The sequence below is a fragment of the Aquarana catesbeiana genome, linkage group LG06 (genome assembly GCF_042186555.1).
Source record: "Aquarana catesbeiana isolate 2022-GZ linkage group LG06, ASM4218655v1, whole genome shotgun sequence".
NCBI lineage: Eukaryota > Metazoa > Chordata > Amphibia > Anura > Ranidae > Aquarana > Aquarana catesbeiana.
In genome coordinates, this window is record NC_133329.1 from 261,955,965 (window position 1) to 261,969,499 (window position 13,535).

The 13,535-nt window shown below is 42.7% G+C and overlaps 1 protein-coding gene across 2 annotated transcripts in view; it reads left to right on the top strand.

Moving 5' to 3' along the window:
- The first annotated feature begins 5,078 nt into the window (after nt 1-5,078).
- CASP10 (caspase 10) overlaps nt 5,079-13,535 on the top strand; it is a 153,704-nt gene continuing 145,247 nt past the window's right edge. For both annotated transcript variants that reach the window (XM_073633255.1, XM_073633256.1), the window contains exon 1: nt 5,079-5,349. The gene's annotated coding sequence lies outside the window, so the exon portion shown is untranslated. The remainder of the gene's footprint in view (nt 5,350-13,535) is intronic.

Here is a 13,535-nt window from a genome sequence, read left to right on the forward strand (position 1 = left end):
CAAGTATAATGCAGTATGCAAATAGAAAGTTTCAGTAAATTAGAGAAGCCTCTAACAGATATCTCTGATTCCCACACAGGAGTGCTCACACAGGAGTCACAGTAATATAACAAAGAGTGAGCTACACAGTGCAGTAACACTTGCCTATTGTCCTATTTCAGTCTGGCTGTATCGAACGATTGATGGATACAGCAAACAATCCGCCTGCAGAACCTCTGCTTTGCACAGAATGTGGCTGGCCACACTCCCCTTCACTTCCTGTAAGACGTCCATACTGTATATATAGCCTTGAGGGGTTTCCTGACCCTTAAGCAGGGACAGAAAACAACCTCTTAACAGGAAGAACCTGTTTGTAACAAGAACTCTATGGTAGTTACCAGGAATGAATGTAAACAACATCACAGTGTACAAAAGAACACTTCCTACACAGTATTAAATGTATTTAAAATAAAATAAATTAAAAAAACACACAAAAATGTAAATATATATGTCTAGAGTAATTTACTGACACTCTCTTGCACCCAGAGAGCTGCATGTGTCGCATACAGCCTGCCATAAAAGTGAATGGTATAAAGTGTACACGACCTTGTTCTTGTAAACACAGATGCTTCTCTGCATTGGCATTTACTCCCGCATGCGCTTCCAATGTATTTTCTGAATGCAAAGCAGCATTCACGTGTATGGCAAGCTCCCCAGGCACAGAAAATCCCTGAAAAATTATGCTAGGCTAATAAAATACTTATACTGGCTCTCTCATATGTGCAACAACCCTTGCTGCCTCTCATCATGATCGCTTTACAGAGGTATTTGACAGACGGGGAAGGTAATATGTTGCCTCCTCACCTTCTGTCTTAATCCTGAAAATGCTGACCAACCATGCTGGAACTGTGTATATTTCAAGCGGTTGCAAGGTAGTCGTGGCGTGGCCTCATTCACTTGAACAGGTCGTGTTCGGCAGTGGTATCACATGCTGAACGTGAGAAGCTATTTCATTTTTCTGTGGCCACAAAGCAAAGCGTTGCAGCTGTGGTATGTCTACAGCCCTGAGAAGCTGTATTTTCTTGTTCAGGTGGGTGGTCGGTAAAACTGTGGCTCAGCTGCCTGCTTTTACTGCCCCCTAACTGCACAAATGAATGAGTCCTTTAAAGCCCATGTGCAAGTAAAGAGCAATACTCCTTCATAAATCATTAGTAAGATCTAGGACTCGTTTATTCCTTAATACCAGTGTTCACTGTGCATTTACATGTGTTAGCAATGCATTTATAGTGCGTTTGTGATGCATTTTTAAACACTAATACCAGGCACCCCCTTCCTACCCAGGCCAATTTTCAGCTTTCAGCGCTGTCGCACTTTGAAAGACAATTGCGAGGTCATGGAACACTGTACCCAAATGAAATTTGCATCATTTTTTGAGACAGATAGAACCATCTTTTGGATATAGCAGGAGGCCAATGAAGTAGAACAATAGGCAAAACTTTTTTTTTTTCATATTGGATAGAGCAAAGGAGGGTTATAACCCCTGTCAATTTTTTTTTTTTTGCCATCTGTGTCCCATTGCAGAGAGTTTCCTTCACTTCCTGTTCCATAGCCAGACAGGAAGTGAGAGGAAATCCCTGCAATTTAAGGAAATTCCTTGGGGACCCCACAGGTCACCAGAACTAGTGTCCCCATTGGAAAATTTCCCCTCTATTACTTTTCTGGGGACAACCCAAAACTTGGGATTTTCTTTTTACTTTCATTTTCCATGGTAATGGTAAACAGGACAAGTAGAAAGGGTGAATCTCCTTAACGGGGGCACAGACGGCAATAAAATTTGACAGATGTTCTAATCCCTCTCCACTCCATCCAAAACAAAACAAAAAGTTTTGCCTTTAGGTATACTTTAAGAACAATTATTTTATTCATTTTCATTTTTTTTTTTTTTTTACTCTTTTTTTTGCATTTGCAGTATTTTTACATGTTTGCGGTGCAGTTATGTGCATTTGCAGTGTTCCAGCGTAGAGTACTGTAGTGGTATAAACTAGGGTGATTAAAATACATGTATTTTCGAATAATAAACTGACGAGCGGGACAACCTTGTGGACCATACCTCTACCTTTCAACCCTTTTTCTTCTTTCTCTTTCCTTTTCTCCACCTTACGATTAAAGCTCATTATCAGAATTTATTTGACCTATATACACTCTACTTGTAAACAATATGTATAGTAGGTATAAATCATTTAAATACCTACAAAAGTAACTAAGGAAATGATATATATCTTTAATTTAGGTTTACGTGAACCCAATGTTTAATATTTGAAATTTCATGATATTTACCTATATAAACCCTACTGTAAAACAATGAGCTTACTTTATAGATCCTTGTAAACTTACTTTATGTATCTTTATAACATTGTATACTCAATAAACTTCTTTTGACAAGAAAAAATACATGTATTTTCTTGCATATGCATTTGTACTGCGTTCATACTGTGTTTAACCACAGCCTTGTTTTGGATTTTAGGTGTTTACATGTTTAAAACTGTTTTTTTTTGCTAGAAAATTACTTAGAACCCCAAACATTATATATTGTTTTTTTTCTAACACCCTAGAGAATAAAATGGCGGTCATTGCAATACTTTTTTTTGCACCGTATTTGCGCAGCGGTCTTATAAGCGCACGTTTTTTGGAAAAAATTCACTTTTTTGAATAAAAAATATGACAACAGTAAAGTTAGCCCAATTTTTTTTATATTGTGAAATATAATGTTACGCCAAGTAAATTGATACCCAACATGTCACGCTTCAAAATTGCGCCCACTCGTGGAATGGCGTCAAACTTTTACTCTTAAAAATCTACATAGGTGACGTTTAAAAAAATTCTACAGGTTGCATGTTTTGTGTTACAGAGGAGGTCTAGGGCTAGAATTATTGCTCTCGCTCTACCGGTCGCGGCGACACCTCACATGTGTGGTTTGACCACCGTTTTCATATGCGGGCGCTACTAACGTATGCGTTCGCTTCTGCGCGCGAGCTCGTCGGGACAGGGCGCTTTAAAATTTATTTATTTTTTTATTATTTATTTTACTTTATTTTATTTATTTTTTCACTGTTTTAAAAAAAAAAATTGGATCACTTTTATTCCTATTACAAGGAATGTAAACATCCCTTGTAATAGAAAAAAGTATGACAGGTCCTCTTAAATATGAGATCTGGGGTCAAAAAGACCTCAGATCTCATATTTAGACTTTAATGCAAAAAAAAAAAAAAAAAAGTTGTTTAAAAAAAAATGACACAAAAAAAAATGTGCCTTTAAGAGAAGTGGGCCGAGCTGACGTCATGACGGCGCTCCGGCCGTCCTATGGTATGGAGATGAGTGGGCACCATCTTAGCCTCACTCGTCTCCATACTGAGGAAGGGAAAGGACCCGATCGCCTCCGCCGGAGGGCGCGGGAGAGCGGCGGGAGGGGAGGTGGCACCTCTCTTGCTGCCGATAACGGTGATTTCGCGGCGCACCCGCCGCAGAGACCACCGTTATCGTCTACAGAACCGCCGGCCCTAAAGATGGATACCTTGGTTGTGGCAGCAGCTGCTGCCGTTACTGAGATATCCATCTTTAAAGTAATGACGTATATATACAGTGGCCGGTCGGTAACCTCCCACTGCAGGTCAGCTCTCCTACACGAACCGCCATCAATGTACATCGGCTCACGCAGGCTCAGTTGCCTGCAGCATCGCGCACTTGCGCCTGCTGCACGGGTGCCCACAGGTTGGGCGGACTCGATGTCCGCCGGCGACCCGCGATCGCGGTGAGGAGAGGCAGAATGGGGATCTGCCTTTGTAAACAAGGCGGATTCCCCATTCTGACAGGAGACGACAGAGATCTACTGTAGCCCACCCCCCCTACAGTTAGAACACACCTAGGGAACACAGTTAACTCCTTGATTGCCCCCTAGTGGTAACCCCTTCCCTGCCAGTGTCATTTTTACATTGATCAGTGCATTTTTATAGCACTGATCAATGTAATAATGTCACTGGTCCCCAAAAAGAGTAATTTGGGGTCAGATTTGTCTGTCGCAATGTCGCAGTCCTGCTAAAAATCACAGATCGCTGCCATATCCAGTAGAAACAATAAAAAACAAATAAAAGTCCTTAAATCTACCCAATAACTTGTAGATGCGACAGTTTTTGCGCAAACCAATCAATATACGCCTATTGAGATTTTTTTTACCAAAAATATGTAGAAGAATATATATTGGCTTAAACTGATGAATAAATGTTTATATATATATATTTTTTGGACATGTATTATAGCAAAAAGTGAAAAAAATTGTCGCTCTCTGTTTGTTTATAGCGCAAAAAATAAAAACTGCAGAGGTGATCAAATACCACCAAAAGAAAGCTCTATTTGTGGGAAAAAAAAGGACATCAGTTTTGTGCCGTATCGCAAAAATGGTCTAGTCATTAAGGGGGCAAATCCTTCTGGTCCTTAAGTGGTTAAAAACACACTTCCAGTAGTACATCTTGTGTAAACAAGTTCTTATTCTTTCAGTATAGACATGCATTGTATGCAAGAATGGCACTTTTCTACTATGTAAAATAATTGATTGTTTCAAATGACCCCATGTAAAACATGTTGTTTACCTTTCTTATATCCCAATCCCACCAAATATGCGCTGTGACATAGTAATATATTTGCAATGTAATGTGCCAAAATCTAATATGCAACGAATCACATTCCTCTATAACCGCCAATCATAGTTTAGCAGGCACACAGGATATGGTATTTTATAACAGTCTAGTCTTTTATATCTGCTGTGATATTTAGAGATTATATGCTGTTTGTGTGCACTAAAAATATTTTTTGTTTATTTTTTTTTTTATTTAAATGAAGAATTCATTAAATGTTGCACATATATTATGCGATTGTGACAGTTTTTTCTTGTCCTCTACTTAAAATATAAAAATACATTGGTTTATGTGCTTTTTAGCATATATGCGAAAAAAAAATGGCTCTGGCAGCGAAAGGGTTATTAACTTTGAAAACCCGCGTCAACTACATTTACAAAGGTTCTACTTCCTCCCTTCTAAAACTCCTTCACTTCCTACATTTCATAAGAGTCTCTGTACAGAGCTGTGGCTGGGCGTGCTTGTCATGACTTTCCTGTAGCCCTCTAGGAAGTGACATGCTGTGTGCTGTCTAAATATGTGTTAGTGAGCGAGGAGGAGCTGGACTTGTCACAAGTTACTTGCTGTAGACATGATCGGGGGTCGCACATACTAAATCCCCCAGCTTTAGGGGTTGACTTCAATTCTGAAAACTTTACTTGGAGAAACGATCGAGTTCTGGGACGAGCCGTTGAGATTTTCCGTAAGTATGTCATGTCATTCACTGACTATAAGGAAGTTCTCCATGTGTAGACATGTCTGTACATTGATCTATACCCCAAGAAAGAAAACTGAAAGCTTCAACATTTATCTAGTGATACACTTATCCTTTTTTACGTAATATGTTCTTCTCAATTTTATATTTGGATGACTAATGAAATGCGTTTAAACTCTTTTGCTAACGCAGTTTCTTCGTGAATATTCTTTTTTTTACGCACTTGTAAAATGTACTTTATTGACTTGAACATTTTCTGAAAATCTCAAAACCTATGGATTTTTTTTTTCTGAAAGCAAAGGACCTGTAGAATGAAACAACGGTGTTCATGGTCCTGTTATAATGTGTAATATTTGTGCAAATGTTTATAAAATATATATTTTCTCTTAAAAAAAAACACTTTATAACCTCCAAATGTTATTTTACCAAACTGCTACTTTATGTTGTGACATGACAAGAATGTATTTATGCAGAGTTTTTGAAATGGTATTAAACCCAAAAGCAAACATTTACTATGTTGCAGCTTACCAATTCTTAGATATGGTGGCTGCATTTGTTTTCTTTTTTTTTAGTTTCTTTTCTTCTATTTTAATCTGGTGACCTGGCCGGTAAGTCTGTTGTTTTTCAAAAGAACAAGCTCTCTTGCAGATGTGTCAGTTACAGGGTTGAGACAAACCATTCAACACTGGCAGGGGTGCTTACAATGATCAATTTTTATTTATTTATGGAAAACCTTTATCCCAAAAGGAAATTACAAGGTTTGCTGTAACTGATTATAAAGTATAAAGTTCTGTTTTAATTTGTTAGTGTATTTAAAATGGTTGTAAAGCTTTTTATTTTGTATTAAATAATAAATATGTTATACTTACCTGCTCTGTGCAATGCTTTTGCACAGAGCAGCCCCAATTCTCTTTTTCTGGGGGCCCCCACCGGCGCAACAGACTCCTCCTCCTCATCGGGTGGCCCCACGGTAAGCTGCTTTCCATGGGGGGGGACCGGTGCGCGCTCGCTCCCGAGTCCCACTGCTGCATCCATTGACACAGACAGCGGGACTCAGCTCTGCCCCCTGCATCACTGGATTTGATTGACAGAAGCGGGAGCCAATGGCTCCTGCTGCTATTAATCTGTCCAATAAGGAGTGAGACAGTGGTTGGAACCACTGCACTCATGCACACCGCTGGATCGGATCGGGCTCAGGTAAGAAAAAGTATGAGGCGGGGAGGGGGTTGGAGGGGCGCTGCAGAACAGAAGTTTTTTCACCTTAATGCATAGAATGCATTAGGGTGAAAAACCTTAAGGCTTTGCAACCACTTTAAAGAGGAGCTCCAGTCGTTTTTGTGATTATTAAAAGTTAGCAGCTATAAAAAGTGTAGCTGCTGACTTTTAACCTTCCTAGCGGTATTCCTGGGTGTGGCTCGGGGTGAATTTTCACTACCAAAAGCGGTAACCCCGAGCCACACTCGGTATCGCATCACAGGATCCAGGCAAAGTTACTTTCCTTGTCCCCAGGATCCTGCGATGTCTCCCCACTGTGCCCTCTGCCCGATGTACTGTGTGCTGGGCTCCGTTCTTTGTGAGCGTTGCGACTCATGGGGGCGGAGCCCGGCGGCAAATTCAAAAGGTGTAAAAAACAAAACACATACAGTACACTGTAATCTGTAAGATTACATTACTGTACCAAATCATTACACCTCCATTTTGTTCATAATGCTTTCTCCAGTGCCCTGCCTGCAGTTTTATATTATATATACTGTTCTTTCTGCCTGGAAACTTGAGAATGTCCATGGCATCCAAAAAGAGTCCTTTTACTTCAAAAGAGGTTTTATACCAGCTAGAAAACAATGATAGTAAATAAGAATCATTTGCAGAATTGAGCGATAGTGATTCATGGGGAAATTTGTCATCGGACACTGAAACTTCTGCAAATTTCAGTGTTTTTGATTTGATTACATTGTTGAATAAATGTTATTATTATATTATTATTTTTGATAATTATTTATAGTTATTTATTATATTATAAGTTATGATTTTGTGTTTCAAATATTATCATACCCAAGATGTCTACTAGACTATGTCTACTACTTTGGACAGATTTAAGTGAGTTATTCCTAGGAATTACAGGCCTACGATATAAGACGCCAAATTTCTATGCAAAACAATGTACCGCTTTGAGATGCAAAAATCGGACATAATCATACCGCCAGGGAGGTTAATAAACAAATACTCAGCTGATCCAGGATCCAGCAATGTGGTCGCCTGAACTGTTGCTTCTCTCCCTCACCCTGGATTTTTAACTGTGAGTGCCCGGCTTTAACAGCTTGCGGGTTTACAGCTGGGTGCGCACTTTGCATACGCGAATTGCGCTGCGACTGCTGAATGGTCGGGCAGTCATCTGGGACCTGTGACATGTCCCAGAAGACTTTAGGGAGGGAGGGGGAGAGGAGAACTTCTGCTCGGATCGCCACCCGCTCCCCCCAAAATAATGACATGCCAAATGTGGCAGGGGAGGGGAGAGGAGTGCTTAAAGTGCAACGTTCCCTTTTGGGTGGAGCTCTGCTTTAAATCTGTAAGCACATCTAATACTCAACTCCCCCCAGACTGACAAGGCTGCTGTCTAAAGATGCCCCCTGTGCTCCTTTATCCAGAATAGGGGCACTCTAATACAAGAGTTGTGTTACTGACCAGGTCACCAGGTGAAAACAGAGGAAGAGGTGAAAACAGTAAGCTGCAATTAGGTTACTTTCACACTGGGGCGGGCGGGCGCCGGCCTTAAAGCGGTGCTATTTTTAGCGCCGCTTTACCATCGTTTTAGCAGCACTATTCGGCCGCTAGCGGGGCGGTTTTAACCCCCCGCTAGTGGCTGAGAAAGGGTTAAAACCACCCGCACAGCGCCGCTGCAGCAGCGCTGTGCGGGTGGTATAGCCGCGTTGCCCCATTGATTTCAATGGGCAGGAGCGGTGAAGGAGTGGTGTATACGCCGCTCCTTCACCGCTTCAAAGATGCTGCTAGCAGGGCGTTTTTTAGCGTCCTGCCAGCGCAACACTTCAGTGTGAAAGCCCTCGGGGCTTTCACAGTGAAGAGACAGCAGCGGCTCTTTCAGGGCGCTTTGCAGGCGCTATTTTTAGAGCTGTAGCGCCTGCAAAGCGCCCCAGTGTGAAAGGGGTCTTAATTACAGTTTTGGGTTTAATACTGCTTTATATATAGAAAAGGAAACAGTGTCAAATCTAGTCTTAAAACTGTGTGCGCAAAGGCGACCACAAGCGTCTGTCTCGTGTCGTATGTAAACAGCAATTGCACCATGCATGTGAGGTATCATCATGAATGTCAGATCGAAGGCAGTGATTCTAGCAGTAGACCTCCTCTGTAAATCTAAGCGGTAACCTGTAAACCCCCTGTATGTTTGGGGGTTCAAAGTAATTTTCTAGCAAAAAAAATGTTTTTTTATGTAAACAAAAAGTGTCAGAAAGGGCTTTGTCTTCAAGTGGTTAGAAGAGTGTGGCATAAGCTTCTAATGTTGTTCATAAAATGCCAGTACAGTTCAACCCCCCCCCAAATGACCCCTTTTTTGGAAAGTAGACACCCAAAGCTATTTGCTGATAGGCATGTTGAGTCCATGGAATATTTTATATTTTGCCTATATTTTAACTTTTGAGAAAATTATAATTTTTTTTTTCTATTTACACAAAGTTGTCACTAAATGATATATTGCTCACACATGGCATGGTTATATGTGGAATTACACCCCAAAGTACATTCTGCTGATTCTCCTGAGTACGGGGATACCACATGTGTGGGACTTTTTGGGAGCCTAGCCACGTACGGGGCCCCCAAAAACCAATCACCGCCTTCAGGCTTTCTAAGGGCGTAAAATGGTGATTTCACTCCTCACTACCTATCACAGTTTCCATGAAATGCCCAGATAGCACAACCCCCCCCAAATGACCCCATTTTGGAAAGTAGACACCCCAAGCTATTTGCTGAGAGGCATGTCGAGTCCATGGAATATTTTATATTTTGCTACAAGTTTCGGAAAAATTAAAAAATTTGCTATTTGCTGAGAGGCATGTTGAGTATTTTTCTTTTTGTCACAAAGTTTTGAAAATTGAAAAAAATACATTTTCCTTTTCTTTCTTCATTTTCAAAAACAAACTAGAGCTGAAAAATACTCACCATGCCTCTTAGCAAATAGCTTAGCAAACAAAAAAAACACACATTTGTAATTTTCCCAAAACTTGTGGCAAAATATAAAATATTCCATGGACTCAACATGCTTCTCAGCACATAGCTTGGGGTGTCTACTTTCCAAAATGGGGTCATTTGGGGGGGGGGGGGGTTGTGCCATCTGGGCATTTTATGGCCTTCAAAACTGTGATAGGTAGTGAGGAGTGAAATAAAAAATGTACATCCTTAGAAATCCTGAAGGCGGTGCTTGGTTTTTGGGGTTCTTTACGTGGCTAGGCTCCCAAAAAGTCCCACACATGTGGTATCCCCGTACTCAGGAGAAGCAGCTGAATGTATTTTGGGGTGTAATTCCACATATAACCATGGCATGTGTGAGCAATATATCATTTCATTGACAACTTTGTGTAATTTTATTTTTTTTTGTCATTTTTCAATCACTTGTGACAAAAAAATAAAATATTCAATGAGCTCAACATGCCTCTCAGCAAATTCCTTGGGGTGTCTACTTTCCAAAATGGGGTCATTTGGGGGGGGGGGGGGGTTGTACTGCCCTTCCATTATTGCACCTCAAGTAATGAGATTAGCAGTCATAAACTAAAAGCTGCGTAAATTGCAGAAAATGTACCCTAGTTTTTTTACACAAGACATGTGGCTGAATGCATTTGGCCTAAATGTATGACTAAAATTGAGTTTATTGTATTTTTTTTATAACAAAAAGTAGAAAATATCATATATTTCAGTCTTTTTTCGTTTATATCGCAAAAAAAATGCAGAGGTGATCAAATACCACCAAAAGAAAGCTCTATTTGTGGAAAAAAAGACGCAAATTTAGTTTAGGTACAGCATTGCATGACCGCGCAATTACCAGTTAAAGCAGCGCAGTGCCAAATTGTAAAAAATACTCTGGTCATCAAGGGTGTAAATCCTTCTGGGGCTGAAGAGGTTAAAAACCTTTACAGCTTATCAGTTTATAGTTGAAGAATATGTAAACCCAACATTTCATATTCCTGATATGTGCCTGCTGTACCATGTACTTGTATAAAAATGTATCCTCTTCTCTTTTTATTGCTTCCTTTGTGTGACATCCCTGGTGTTCCTGCCAGTTACTCTGCTTTCCTATTAAAAAATCACCGCACTAAGCAGGAGAACACACTGTGGTCAGTTTTCTAACTGTGCTGGGAGCCTGCTCTCCTCCAATGATCAGACTTGACTTGACACGCCCCCCCTGCACAGCCTTTCACTGGGAAGACCAGTGTTCTGCTGTTTTTCCTCCCCCCAGCTCTTATGAAGCTGAGAACAGAAGTAATGTTTTCACTTATAAAAGAAAAAAGGTATTTATAACGTTTTTGTTTTTTTTATATATTATGTTGTAAAGCGCTGCGCAAACTGTTGGCGCTATTTAAATCCTGTATAATAATATCTATACACAAATGTTTTACGTTTCATTTCTATTTTAAACTGAATGTGTTGTTTTACAAGATGAGAGTTTACAATCATTTTAAAGAATAAGTTGATGAACTGTAAAAAAAAAAAAAAATGCTCTCACTCCAGACTCCTAAATATGCCGACTAACTGATGTGGCTTTCAAGTCAATGGGGTGTTGGAGCACAAGCATGGGCAGCCTGGCACTTGGTTTTTAACAGCCAGGCTGTAGAAAATGTGCGATGAGACGTGCGTTGCCATCAAAGTAAACACCTGCGAGGGTGACATAGTTGCTAACAGTCATGATTTTCCCGGGACAATCCCGATTTTGGGACCCTCGTCCCGATCGGAGGCTGTCCCGAATCGGGATTTGCCCAGGGAAAATTGAAAATGTTTGCATTTGACCTTTTTTTACAGCTGGCTTCAGCAAAACGGCCGCTGGAGCTGCCGCCGCCACTAGATCGCTCCCCCTTGTGTTCAGTGGAGAGAGGAAGGGGGCTCGATCTGTGCAGCCAATGAATCGGCTTCTCCTCTCACACGGATCAGCCCCTCTCCACTGAACAAATGGCGCCGGCGGCCGCTCATGCTGTAATGAATATGTGCTGCCGGGGCCTGGGGGGCGTTATGGGAGGGGAGGGTCTGCACTGCAGGGGGTCTGCACAGGGGGTCTGCATTGATGGAGGGGGGTCTGCACTGAGGGGGGTCTGCACTGAGGGGGTCTGCACAGGGGTCTGCATTGATGGAGGGGTTCTGCACAGGGCGTCTGCACTGAGGGGGTCTGCACTGAGGGGGTCTGCACAGGGGGTCTGCATTGATGGAGAGGGGTCTGCACTGAGGGGTCTGCACTGAGGGGGTCTGCAGTGATGGAGGGGGGTCTGCACTGAGGGGGTCTGCACTGAGGGGGTCTGCATTGATGGAGGGGGGTCTGCACTGAGGGGGTCTGCACAGGGGGTCTGCGTTGATGGAGGGGGGTCTGCACAGGGCGTCTGCACTGAGGGGGTCTGCACTGAGGGGGTCTGCATTGATGGAGGGGGGTCTGCACTGAGGGCGTCTTCACTGAGGAGGTCTGCATTGATGGAGGGGGGTCTGCACTGAGGGCGTCTGCACTGAGGGGGGTCTGCATTGATGGAGGGGGGTCTGCACAGGGCGTCTGCACTGAGGGGGTCTACATTGATGGAGGGGGGTCTGCACTGAGGGGGTCTGCACTGATGGAGGGGGGTCTGCACTGATGGAGGGGGGTCTGCACTGAGGGTGTCTGCACTGAGGGGGTCTGCAATGATGAAGGGGGGTCTGCACTGAGGGGGTCTGCACTGATGGAGGGGGGTCTGCACTGAGGGGGGACTGCACTGATGGAGGGGGGTCTGCACTAAGGGGGTCTATACTGACTCTGCTGGGGGCACCTGATGCAAGGACGGACTCTGCTTGGGGCACCTGATGCAAGGAGGGACTCTGCTGGGGGCACCTGATACGAGGACAGACTCAGCTGGGGACACCTGATACGAGGACAGACTCTGCTGGGGACACCTGATACAAGGACAGACTCTGCTTGGGGCACCTGATGCAAGGACAGACTCTGCTGGGGGCACCTGATGCAAGGACAGACTCTGCTGGGGGCACCTGATGCAAGGATGGACTTTGCTGGGGACCCCTGATGCAAGGACAGACTCTGCTGGGGACACCTGATGCAAGGACGGACTCTGCTGGGGGCACCTGATGCAAGGACAGACTCTGCTGGGGACACCTGATGCAAGGATGGACTCTGCTGGTGGCAGGCGACGTGGCTAGTGACACGCTCAGGGATCCCACTGATTCGGCATTATGGTGAGTTGAATGATTTAATTCTATATTACAATGTAATAATGGAAATAATGCGCTTCAATCATCCTGATACCATAACAATCATGGTGGCGGGATGATGGAAGCGCTAACACCAGGTGTTTGGAGTATCTTTATCTGCTGATTGTTAAACTTTCTAGAATACACATATTTCCATTGTTGTGTAGGATCTGGGGCTGCTGTCCCTTCATTCCTCTCTCCCCCTTTCCCTCTCCATCCCTCATTCATCTCAGACGCTAACCACACCCCCTTTGAGCCATGCCCATTTAAGCCACGCCCACAATTTCACGTAGACCATGCCCATTTTTCGCCGCGCTTCATGCGCCGCAGTTTTGTTTTTATAGTTATGTCACGCCTACAAACGCATGCCCCGCCCCCTTATTATTATACGGCTCCGCCTACAGCCAAAAAAGTGTCCCACATATTTTTTTTGCAATGTTGGAAACTATGGGGTGGTGGTGGTTTTGGTGGGGGTGTCTCTGTCTAATATGTTTGGATGGCTAAGGAGATAGGCTGGATCATTTTTTACATTTCCTGAGTTGTCCTTTTACCTAATAATAGAACTAAAGCGACCCAAAACTCTGGTTTAAAAAAAAAAAAAATTCAAATATATATTTCTAAAGTGTGACTAAAGGCAAAAGTTTTTTTTTATAAGCTCTGTCAGTTTTTTTTTTTTTGCCATCTGTGTCCCATTGAGGAGATTTCCCTTTACTTTCTGTCCCATAGCCAAACAG